The sequence below is a fragment of the Hypanus sabinus genome, unplaced genomic scaffold, assembly GCF_030144855.1.
Source record: "Hypanus sabinus isolate sHypSab1 unplaced genomic scaffold, sHypSab1.hap1 scaffold_2257, whole genome shotgun sequence".
In the NCBI taxonomy this organism is placed as follows: Eukaryota; Metazoa; Chordata; class Chondrichthyes; order Myliobatiformes; family Dasyatidae; genus Hypanus; species Hypanus sabinus.
The window spans coordinates 17,501-25,000 of record NW_026780370.1 but is presented as its reverse complement, the minus strand read 5'-3'; positions in this window follow the sequence as shown (position 1 = coordinate 25,000).

Genomic DNA, 7,500 nt, shown 5'->3' with positions numbered 1-7,500 from the left:
CATCGGGGCATTTGTCCGAAATTCATTCGGCCAAGGTTCCGACTCGGCGGCCCGGGCACCGGCAGGCTGCCCGAGGAGGGCGACCCCCCGGCCGGCAGAGGCCACCGAATCGGTCCCCATGCGGACTTCCGCCAGTGGGAATCGGTGGGAAAATCCGTCCGGCCGGACGGACGGGCGAAGTCGCCGTTCGCCCGTAAATGCCGCCGCGCGGCCCGGGTTAACGAAGTGGGGAGGCCCGTACCGCCTGTCGACCACTCCTAGGTGGTCGAGAAAAACGCCTCCCCATATATCTCCGGGAACCCCGCCAATGCCCCCGTACAGAAATTGCATGTGTCAAAGGGGCGGCCGAATCTGACCCCGGCGGCCGGGTCTCTGGAACTCCGGGCCGGCAGCGGCCGGCAAATCCGTCCCGCATCGGGACTTCCGAAGCAGAGTCGGTTAACGAATTGCACGCGGGTAAATGGTTAACCGCAGCCCGGGTCCGGACACCTGGCTCCCACACGACCCGTCTTTGGGGGAGGTGGGTGGGTGGGCCAGCTACAGCAGCCTCGCGAGGGCTTGGCTGTGGGCTCCCCGGTTGCCGAGCTGCAGTGTGCCGGCACAGACGAGCGCGTTGGCTGGCTGGCTGGCTGGCTGGGTCAGCGTCTTCGCCGGTATTCGCAGAAGGTGCTAGCAGGTCCAGGGGCGAATTAGCCGCGCGCCGCTGCGGGACCGACGTACGCCCAGTTACAAAGACTGGGCGTTTTAGGGTGAGGGTGAGGGTTAGGGTTAGTTAGGGCTAGTGTTAGGGTTAGGGCTGGCGTCAGGGTTAGGGTTAGGGTTAGTGCCAGGGTTAGGGTTAAGGTTTGGCTTGTGCTCCTGGCAGGTCCCCGCGCGCCATAGCTCGGCGGGCTGCCGCGAGGGGGCGTCTTCGGAGGGCCGTGCCGGCCGAGGGGCGGCTCCTCCGTCGGGACTACAGGAGGTCGCACCGCCCATCGCAGTCCTCGGCAGACGTCGGAATTATTCCAAGTCCCGCCGCATTAGGGTTGGTTAACGACTTGTCCCGGCCGGGCTGGTTAACGACTTGTCTCGCCGACGTTGGTTAACGACTTGTCCCGGCAGGGCTGGTTAACGACTTGTCTCGCCGACGTTGGTTAACGATTTGCCAGGGCCCGGTCGGGCAACCCGATTGCCCGCCCGGGGATTGGGTTCGGGCTAGGGTTAGGGTTAGGGTTAGGGTTAGGGTTAGGGTTAGGGTTAGGGTTAGGGTTAGGGTTAGGGTTAGGGTTAGGGTTAGGGTTGGGGCTAGGGTTAGGGTTAGGGTCAGGGTCGGGGCTAGGGTTAGGGTTAGGGTTGGGGTTAGCTTTAGGGTTAGGGCTGGGGTTAGGGTTAGGGTTGGGGTTAGGGTTAGGGTTGGGGCTAGGGTCAGGGCTAGGGCTAGGATATGGGTTGGGGCTTGGGCTGGGGCTAGGGCTCGTGCTATGGCCAGGGTTAGTTTTAAGGTTTGGGTTGTGCTCCTGGCAGGTCCGCACGCGTCATACCTCGGCTGGCTTGCCGCGAGGGGACGTCTTCCGAGGGTCGTGCCGGCCGAGGGGCGGCTCCTCCGTCGGGACTACAGGAGGTCGCACCGCCCATCGCAGTCCTCGGCAGACGTCGAAATTATTCCAAGTCCCGCCGCATTAGGGTTGGTTAACGACTTGTCCCGGCCGGGCTGGTTAACGACTTGTCTCGCCGACGTTGGTTAACGACTTGTCCCGGCCGGGCTGGTTAACGACTTGTCCCGGCCGGGCTGGTTAACGACTTGTCTCGCCGACGTTGGTTAACGATTTGCCAGGGCCCGGTCGGGCAACCCGATTGCCCGCCCGGGGATTGGGTTCGGGCTAGGGTTAGGGTTAGGGTTAGGGTTAGGGTTAGGGTTAGGGTTAGGGTTAGGGTTAGGGTTAGGGTCAGGGTTAGGGTTAGGGTCGGGGTTGGGGTTAGGGCTCGGGTTAGGGCGGGGGTTAGGCTTAGAGCTGGGGTTAGGATTAGGGTTAGCGTTAGGGTTAGGGCTGGGGTTAGGGTTAGCGTTAGGGTTGGGGCTAGGGTCAGGGCTAGGGCTAGGATATGGGTTGGGGCTTGGGCTGGGGCTAGGGTTAGGGTTAGGGTTAGGGTTGGGGTTGGGGTTAGGGTTAGGGTTAGCGTTCGGGTTGGGGCTAGGGCTCGGGTGAGGGCGGGGGTTAGCTTTAGGGTTAGGGCTGGGGTTAGGGCTAGGGTTGGGGTTGGTGTTAGGGTTAGGGTTAGCGTTCGGGTTGGGGCTAGGGCTCGGGTTAGGGCGGGGGTTAGCTTTAGGGTTAGGGCTGGGGTTAGGGCTAGGGTTGGGTCTAGGGTCAGGGCTAGGCCTAGGATATGGGTTGGGGCTTGGGCTGGGGCTAGGGCTCGTGCTATAGCCAGGGTTAGTTTTAAGGTTAGGGTTAGGGTTAGGGTTAGGGTTAGGGTTAGGGTTAGGGTTAGGGTTAGGGTTAGGGTTTAGGGTTAGGGTTAGGGTTAGGGTTAGGGTTAGGGTTAGGGTTAGGGTTAGGGTTAGGGTTAGGGTTAGGGTTAGGGTTAGGGTTAGGGTTAGGGTTAGGGTTAGGGTTAGGGTTAGGGTTAGGGTTAGGGTTAGGGTTAGGGTTAGGGTTAGGGTTAGGGTTAGGGTTAGGGTTAGGGTTAGGGTTAGGGTTGGGGTTGGGGTTAGGGTTAGGGTTAGCGTTCGGGTTGGGGCTAGGGCTCGGGTGAGGGCTAGGATATGGGTTGGGGCTTGGGCTGGGGCTAGGGTTAGGGTTAGGGTTAGGGTTGGGGTTAGGGTTAGGGTTAGCGTTCGGGTTGGGGCTAGGGCTCGGGTGAGGGCGGGGGTTAGCTTTAGGGTTAGGGCTGGGGTTAGGGCTAGGGTTGGGGTTGGTGTTAGGGTTAGGGTTAGCGTTCGGGTTGGGGCTAGGGCTCGGGTTAGGGCGGGGGTTAGCTTTAGGGTTAGGGCTGGGGTTAGGGCTAGGGTTAGGGTTCGGGCTAGGGTCAGGGCTAGGGCTAGGATATGGGTTGGGGCTTGGACTGGGGCTAGGGTTAGGGTTAGGGTTAGGGTTGGGGTTGGGGTTAGGGTTAGGGTTAGCGTTCGGGTTGGGGCTAGGGCTCGGGTGAGGGCGGGGGTTAGCTTTAGGGTTAGGGCTGGGGTTAGGGCTAGGGTTGGGGTTGGGGTTAGGGTTAGGTTTAGCGTTCGGGTTGGGGCTAGGGCTCGGGTTAGGGCGGGGGTTAGCTTTAGGGTTAGGGCTGGGGTTAGGGCTAGGGTTGGGGCTAGGGTCAGGGCTAGGCCTAGGATATGGGTTGGGGCTTGGGCTGGGGCTAGGGCTCGTGCTATGGCCAGGGTTAGTTTTAAGGTTTGGGTTGTGCTCCTGGCAGGTCCGCACGCGTCATACCTCGGCGGGTGGCCGCGAGGGGACGTCTTCGGAGGGCCGTGCCGGCCGAGGGGCGGCTCCTCCGTCGGGACTACAGGAGGTCGCACCGCCCATCGCAGTCCTCGGCAGACGTCGGAATTATTCCAAGTCCCGCCGCATTAGGGTTGGTTAACGACTTGTCCCGGCCGGGCTGGTTAACGATTTGTCTCGCCGGCGTTGGTTAACGATTTGTCTCGCCGACGTTGGTTAACGATTTGCCAGGGCCCGGTCGGGCAAACCGATTGCCCGCCCGGGGATTGGGTTCGGGCCAGGTTTAGGGTTAGGGTTAGGGCCAGGGCTAGGGTTAGGGCTGGGGTTAGGTCTAGGGTTAGGGTTAGGTTCAGGGTTAGGGCTGGGGTTAGGTTTAGGGTTAGGGCGGGGGTTAGGGTTAGCGTTAGGGTTAGGGCCTGGGTTAGGGTTACGGCTGGGGTTAGGGTTAGGGTTAGGGCTAGGGCTAGGATATGGGTTAGGGCTTGGGCTGGGGCTAGGGCTCCTGTTATGGCGCTCGGCCAAAACTACGGCTTCCGCCGAATTCAAAACCTACAAGGTCCCGCGGCGGGGAGCAGCCGGGGGACGTGTTGGGAGCGACGTTCGGACCGAGGGGCGGCACTTTCGGAGGGTGGACCGGAGGTCGGTTAACCAATCGTCACGAGCCGGGGAACGGAAGAACTGTTCGCGCCGGGCTGCTGCCTAAGTCTTTGTCCTGTTCTGCCCGTCAGCACCGGACCCGATCGGTTACCGCAGAGCCGGCTCGGGACTGGTTAACGACTTGTCCCGGCCGGGCCGGTTAACCATTTCTCTCGCCGACGTCGGTTAACGATTTGCCTGAGCCCGGTCGGTTAACCAATTGTCACGAGCCGGCGAACGGAAGAACTGTCCGCGCCGGGCCGCTGCCTAAGTCTCTGTCCTGTTCTGCATGTCAGCACCGGACCCGGTCGGTTACCGCAGTGCCGGCTGGGGTCTGGTTAACGACTTGTCCCGGCCGGGCCGGTTAACCATTTGTCACGCCGAAGTTGGTTAACGACTTGTCCCGGCCGAGCCGGTTAACCATTTGTCTCGCCGACGTCGGTTAACGATTTGTCCCAGCCGGGCCGGTTAACCAATTGTCACGAGCCGGCGCGAACGGAAGAACTGTCCGCGCCGGGCCGCTGCCTAAGTCTTTGTCCTGTTCTGCATGTCAGCACCGGTCCCGGTCGGTCACCGCAGTGCCGGCTCGGGTCTGGTTAACGACTTGTCCCGGCCGGGCCGGTTAACCATTTGTCTCGCCGAAGTCGGTTAACGATTTGCCTGAGCCCGGTCGGTTAACCAATTGTCACGAGCCGGCGAACGGAAGAACTGTCCGCGCCGGGCCGCTGCCTAAGTCTCTGTCCTGTTCTGCATGTCAGCACCGGACCCGGTCGGTTACCGCAGTGCCGGCTGGGGTCTGGTTAACGACTTGTCCCGGCCGGGCCGGTTAACCATTTGTCACGCCGAAGTTGGTTAACGACTTGTCCCGGCCGAGCCGGTTAACCATTTGTCTCGCCGAAGTCGGTTAACGACTTGTCCCGGCCGAGCCGGTTAACCATTTGTCTCGCCGACGTCGGTTAACGATTTGCCTGAGCCCGGTCGGTTAACCAATTGTCACCGAGCCGGCGAACGGAAGAACTGTCCGCGCCGGGCCGCTGCCCAAGTCTTTGTCCTGTTCTGCATGTCAGCACCGGACCCGGTCGGTTACCGCAGTGCCTGCTGGGGTCTGGTTAACGACTTGTCCCGGCCGGGCCGGTTAACCATTTGTCACGCCGAAGTTGGTTAACGACTTGTCCCGGCCGAGCCGGTTAACCATTTGTCTCGCCGACGTCGGTTAACGATTTGCCTGAGCCCGGTCGGTTAACCAATTGTCACCGAGCCGGCGAACGGAAGAACTGTCCGCGCCGGGCCGCTGCCCAAGTCTTTGTCCTGTTCTGCATGTCAGCACCGGACCCGGTCGGTTACCGCAGTGCCTGCTGGGGTCTGGTTAACGACTTGTCCCGGCCGGGCCGGTTAACCATTTGTCACGCCGAAGTTGGTTAACGACTTGTCCCGGTCGGGCCGGTTAACGATCTGCCAGGGCCCGGTCGGGAACTCGATTGCCCGCCCGGGGACTGTTGTCTTGCTCCACCGCACGGCCGGGGGGGTCGGTCGGCACGGCTAACGAGCCGTCCGAGAACTGCCGGTTAACCAGTTGCCCGGTGGCAATTCGTTAACTGAGTCCGCTCCGGAAGTCTGGATGCGGGTCGGATTTGAGGGTCGTAGCCGGGCAGGAGATCCAGAGGCTCGGCAGCCGGGGTCAGATACGGCCGCCCCTTTGACACATGCAATTTCTGTACGGGGGCATTGGCGGGGTTTCCGGAGATTTACGGGGAGGCGTTTTTCTCGACCACTTAGGAGTGGTCGACGGGCGTTACGGGCCTCCCCACTTCGTTAACCCGGGCCGCGCGGCGGTATTTCCGCACGCTTCCCAAGGTCGCCCGTATGGATTTTCGGACGAATTCCCAATGGCGGAAGTCAGTCAGCGGGACGTATCCGCAGGCCCAAGCCGACCGAGGGGCAGCATATACGGGCTGACTACCGGTGCTCGGGCCGCCGAATCGAAACCTTGCCCGAATGATTTTCTGACAAAGTCCCGCGGCGGGGAGACGCGAGGGGACGAATTCGGAGGGTCGTGCCGGCCGAGGGGCGGCATTTTCGGTGGGACTACCGCAGGTCCCTCCGCCAAAAACAGGGCTACGGCCCGATCGAAAATCTGACAAAGTCCCGCTGCGGTGAGCCGCGAGGGGACGTATTCGGAGGGCCGTGCCGGCCGAGGGGCGGCATTTTCGGTGGGACTACCGCAGGTCCCACCGCCGATCCGAGACCTTGGCAGAAGTCGAAATTATTCCAAGTCCCAACTCGGAAGTCGGAATGAAGGCTGATTCGGGGCCCTGCTGCCGGCCGAAGCGGACGATGCACGGCGGCACTACCGGAGGGCCGACCGCCGACAGAGGCGCGTGCTCCCGGCGCCGCGCCGGTTAACCAATTGACGGCGGAAGTCTGTGAAGGTCGGATCCAGCCCGTCGGGCGGGCCCGAGGTGCGACGAGGCCGGCGTGAGCTCCGGGCGTCTTACCGCCGGTTTGACACACGTCATTGTTGTACGGTCAGTCGCGGCGCCGGTTAACCAGTTAGGCCCGGAGAGCGCTATGAAGGTTGCATTTGCCCCGCCTGGCCGGGCCAAGGTACGACCTGCCCGGCAGGACTTCCGGCAGGCGTCCCGCCGACTTGACACATGCAATTTCTGTACGGGGGCATTGGCGGGGTTCCCGGAGATTTTCGGGAACACGTTTTCCAGAGGCACTTAGACGGATTTCCAGTGGTACGGTTGACACACGAGACAGACAGACAACACAACACACACAGTGCGGAGGCCGAAGTGAACCTTCGGGGGTTATTTCGGACTCAGTAAGCGGGAGGCCAGGCGAGCTCCGACTTACAGTGATTTATAGACAGAAAAGGCTTTTGAATGCTTACCGAGGTGAAGGCAGACGGGAAGTCCGAGGACGCGCCAGGGGCTCCGGACAGGGTCTGAGCGGGAACCGTGGGCGACGGCCGGCAGACCGACGGGTAGCCAAAAGCCTTTTAGGAGGGGAGCACGCACTTTGTGTGACGGAGACTTGTGTGGGAACCAGCCTGCCACGGGTGCCCTCGCGAGTGTCGTCTGCGGAGACCTCTGTTCCCCGATCGATGCGGCTTGGTCGGTCCTACCTTTGGGAGAGGCCGAGTGGAAGCGACGGTCTCGACACGTGCGGCGAACTTCCACGCTCGGCTCGCTACCATCTCCGGAGGTGGGTTGATGGGTCTGCCGCGGGGCGGCCCGATACCGACCGAGGTCTTCATGCTTCGGACGGAATTGGACGTTGGGCATTCGCACGTTTGCACCGCGATCGATCAGCCGGATTCCCCCGCCGGCGGACGAGACTGCTGCGCCCACGAATGACGGGGGCCGGGCGGGCGGCCGTCGACCATCCCGAGAAGGCAGGCACACACGCGCTCCATACCTAGGCGGTGAAGGTGCGGACCTCACCG